We start from the raw sequence: 5,145 nt of genomic DNA, 5'->3' as shown, positions 1-5,145 counted from the left end.
TGGGTCTTTTTCATCTTTATCGAAAGTATGTTGGGTTGGGTCAATTTCTGCTTGTGTGGATAAAGAATTTACTCTCTTTTTTTTAGTTTCCAAAGACTGAAGGCTTGAAGAAACCTGTTTCCTTTTGTATTTTGTTTTTAAAACACCAACCAGTTTAGGCCTTAGTAGTGTACATGCCTCTGTCAGTGTTCCACTGCCATCCGCTAATTCTTTCTCTGCTAATATTGTTCTTTGAGTTTTTAACCTCCTACCTATCAGTGGCCTTCGTCGCCTCCTTCCGTGTTTGAATAGTCTCTTGGCAGGACTGCATGATTGTGGCAGATTGGTGACTGGAGGTTCTAAAACCAAGACTTCACCTCCCTCTGTTGATTGAATACTTTCCTCTTTCAATACTGACTGGCGGTCTGACACAGGAGAATGTTCAGAAAGAGGAGATTCAAAGACTGGAGGTTCTACAACCTCAGGCAGTGGTGTCTTAGTCCTTGGCACAGACCTCTTCCTCCTTGAAAGTCCTCCTTGATTTGTTTTCCTTTTAGGTTTAGACAAATTCTGTGGTAAAAACTTGTCAGAATGTGTGGCAGATTCAGCAGCAAACAGGTGAACAGGGCTTTCGTCTGATGACATCTTTTTAGGTTTTCTCCTATAAATTGTCCACGGTTTGTGCCTTGCCCGTTTCTTTCGGGAAGCACTAGCAGATGATCTTTGTCTTACCTTGGTAGTTAAGGAGGCTTCTGCTTCCAACAAGTCATCCGTTTTTTCAGGGAGGTCAGTATCATCTGTTCCGTGCTCTTTCACTTCAGGTGTAGACGTGATCTGCTGTATTAAAAATGACGGTTTCAAACTGAGTTTGTCCGGTGAGGAAACAACTTTAATCTGAATGGGAGGAACAACATCTTCTCCAACCAGAGCATCAGATTCTGTCTGAGTAGCTTCCTCTGGATATGTCCGTGATGTCAACATTGTGTCTGGATGTGTCTTTGCTTCATCAACAGATTTATCTTTTTCCTCCGTTAAGGAGGTCACATCTACTTTCTGAGTGTTCTCTGGGGTGACTTCAACAGCGTTTTCTTTGTTTTCGGACACTGGTGGAGTCTCACTCAGCAAGCTCTCGGCTGGGTTAGAATCTGTTTCAGTTAAGGCATTCTTCTCTTCAGGTGCTTTTGGGAGATTTTCTGTTTTGCTGATTTCTGTCATTGTGCTTTGATTTTCTTGTACCTGGGTAGGCTTGCTTTTGCCTTTGACCAAAGTCAGAGTCCATACAAACTTACTACGCTTCTTGCGTGACATGCCTTTGGGGTTTCTAATCCTAGTTAGTTTTAGACCAGGAATACCCATGTCCTCCTCAGGTTTTACAGACGCATTCTCTGTGGAATCAGCGGCTAACCTGTCTGGTTCTGTAGGTACAGGTACATGACTTCCTAATGTCTTTTTGGAATTTTTATGACTCTTCCTTTCTCTCTTATCTTTTTTCTTTGAGCTAAGTGGTTTGGACACCCCAACTGTTGAGACCTCCAATACCGACTCAGCCAAATTTTCTGCAGTGGGGGCTCCTGATTCTGTAGATGGACTTGGAGTGGATCGACGTTGTCTCCTGATCACCAGCTTACTGATCTCAGTCATTTCTTCAGAACTGTTTTCTTCCTGTTTGGACTTTCTTCCATCAGCATCTGGTTCTGCATTTCCACCAGAGAGCGAAACGTGAGGTAATTGAGCAGATTTCCTTCTCCTCTTCTCCGATTTCTGATCATTAACCTCTTTTTTAACCTCTTCTTGTTGGGTGGATTCCATTTGTTTACTAGCAGATCTTCCTCGCCGCTTCACAGTTATGGCTTCTTTATCAGTGCAGTTCTGATGTGGGGTTTCGTTGACTTGTGTACTTCTCTTTAATTTGACATGCATACTTGAGATTTGGTTGTCTTGAGTTTTCTTACTTTTTTGTAACTGAATCCCTACAATCTGCTTCTGATAAGAAGTTACTTCTTTCTTGACTGTCTGTTTGGCCACAAATTTGATAGTGATCCTAGGTGGTGATGGCACATCCTGTTTTGAAGAGCCTTCTTTATTCTTTGTTTTTGCAGACTTGATTTGTAAACAGTTAAAACCATCACCCGATGAAATGGCATTGAGAGACACGTCGCACAGTTCCTCTGCAGGTCCAGTATCATTCTGAACGGACTGTGGATCTGTTTTCTCTATACCATGGTCCACTGTTCGTACTGGATTCTTTCGTGTCCTTCTAGACATTTTTGTGGATGAACGATTACCTAGCATGGAAAAGCAGAAATGAAAAATTGGACAGAGTTCTGTTAATGTGACTGTAGTGTTACTAATGTTATACTATTCTGTTTTCTGATTGGAACAGCTAGGTTTATTCTAACCATAAAGTTTTATGTTTATCATTTTCACCTACAGACAGTTCATGTTTATGTTATGTGTATCAAACATCAGTCATACCCCCAGCACTCACACATATACATACTACTAGGGCTGCAACAACAAATCGATTAAATTGATAAAATTTGATTATAAAAACAGTTGGCAACAAATTTCATTATCGATTCGTTGGGTCTATGTTGTTGCATGCTGTGTCACGGAGCTAGCTATGTCAGTATAAGAAATAAAGAAAACCATGTGGAACATGGTGGAGGCGGAGAAAACCTTTCGACCAAAATCACCTATAGTATGGAAGCGCTTCACATTGAATTCAAGTAAAAAGTGTGTAAGCTGCAAACTACATAAAATTGATTCTGCATGCCACGGGAGCACCACGGTAATGAGAGAACACCTGAAACAAAAACATGTTGGGACCATGGATGAAGGGGACTCAACATAAGGGTAAGTTACTACAAAATCTCAAGTCTAAACGAGTTTAGACCATTAGCGATTTTAGCATCTTTTTAGGGGTGCTCCAGCACACCTAAATTTAATCTTAGCACCCCTAAAAATAGCTTAATAATAATAGTAACCCGGGTTTTCAAATTAACCTATAAATCTGAAAATGCATAAACAGGCGCTTTCGCACCGGAGGAACTTTTCCATAGTTCTTAGAACTGTTGGAGAAAGTACCCCCTTCTTCGCATGTTCGCACCGCAGGAACTTAGAGCGAACATAGTTCTTAGAACGCTGTTTTGAGGGGCTTTTTTAGCTCCTACTTCAGGGTGGGTACTTTCGCAGCGCAGTAGGAACCTTATGACGTAGGTGTACAGCCATTGGTCCAGACGCAGGTATACAATGATTGTAACCGCCATTTTTAAAGATCTGTACAAAATATAAAGTCTTAGAACGTACTACATTTAGTTTTTGATATTCATGTCTAAAAATGTCTGGAATTGTAGGAGGGGGAGACATGGTTTTTATGTTTTATTTTACCGGTATTTTATATCCCCCAATAACGATCATTTCTGCAACGTCCAATGTATATTTGCACATTGAAGAGGTAGCGTACACTCCGCTTCGGTAGGTGCTTGTGGTGGGGAAAAAGGGAAAAAAAACCACGATGCTGCGAGCAAGCGTCAGGCACAAGCGCTATGCTAGCACCCGAAAACTACTATGCCCATCGAGTCATTCACTGCTTTTGCAGGGGTAAATGCATAAATGCAAGGGGACATTTTTTCCCATTGGACTGGGTCTATCGCCATACAGTTTTATTTTCGTTAATGTGAAGGCAGTTATATGTTATCTAATGTGCACTCAATATTTCTGTCATTCAAATTCAATAAAACTCATTAATTGTGTACTGTAGTCTAATTTGTCGATTTCTTTTGCCGCAGTAATGGTATTTTTTTTCCTTTTGGAGGTATTTAAAAGGTCTTAAAAGTCATTAAATTTGTACTTTAAAATGTGCAGCTATCCTGATTAGTCGTAAACAACAGCTCTTAGCTGCTATACCGTCGGCCGGCTTACATCACTTAGCGTTCCTACTGGCGGTGCGAATGCAAACAGAAAAAAAGCCCTAGAACGTATGTAGTTCTAGGGGAAGCTCCCCAGGGGGTAGTTCCTATCAAATGAGACCCTAGATCTGTTCGGTCCTAAAGCACCTATTATTTCTCCGTTCAGCTCTTCCGTCCACACTAAAACAGTTTTCCACCACCAAAACTTTTTGAAAACACTCTCTGAGGTGCATAAATTTAAAAACGCAGGGTTCGTATTGTAATGTGGACAGGGAAAATGGAGAGTTTCAGAAATAATGATGATTGTCATGACCAGGGGTGGACAGTAACGAAGGACATTTACTTGAGTACTGTACTTAAGAACAATTTTTGAGTATCTGTACTTTACTTGAGTGTTATTTTTTTTGGAAACTTATGACTTTTACTCCACTACATTTGAAATACAAATATTGTACTTTTCACTCCACTACAATTCTATGAAGGTTCTCGTTACTTTAACGCATAGCTTTGAAGTCAGCGGGAAAATTTTCTTTTCTAAAATGCGATAGGCCATATTGTGTTCGTCACAGGAGAAAAACCAATCACAGTGAACTACTCCAATGCTGTCAGTCAAGTGCGTGCTGCATTTTTTTTAACAACTGAACCTGGCAGTTTTACTGATGGCTACTACAATGGAAAACAAAGATGATAAAGATGATAAAAGTTCCTCACCAGAGCAGCCATGGCCATATCTTAAGTTCATGTCTGAGATTTTTGAAATCAACTGGTTTCCAAGCTAATTGATTCCCGTATGCATACGGAAACCAGTTGGCTTGAAAACCATTTGGGGCATGACACCGGGTCCTATGTGAATCCACTGCTGACGCATACTACTAGTTAGCTAGCGAAAATGCCAAGTTAACTTTACTGACAAAAATCCTTTCAGAAATATATGTTTTGATCTTGTCAGGTAAACACAGTAGTATTTGTAAGGTCAGCGGATTCACATAGGACCCGGTCCCAATAAGACGAGGGGGGCGGGAATCAAGCGGTGACGATGGTCATCCAGCTGTTTCACATTTCAGACAATGCTATGTAGTAGAAGTACAATTAACCTAGCCTACAACATTATGACGTGTTTATCCTTTTAAGGCCAATCTGAGTTAACCTAGTGCCTGTTTAACTGAAGTCTTTTATAGAGGAAGCATTTGGTTCAACTGTGTTTCTATAGGCTTTGTAGCATATTCCACAAGCTTTTTATTCTACAGGTTCTACA

Source organism: Chanos chanos, chromosome 8 (genome assembly GCF_902362185.1).
Source record: "Chanos chanos chromosome 8, fChaCha1.1, whole genome shotgun sequence".
NCBI classification, from domain to species: Eukaryota; Metazoa; Chordata; class Actinopteri; order Gonorynchiformes; family Chanidae; genus Chanos; species Chanos chanos.
This window is presented reverse-complemented; position numbering follows the sequence as displayed.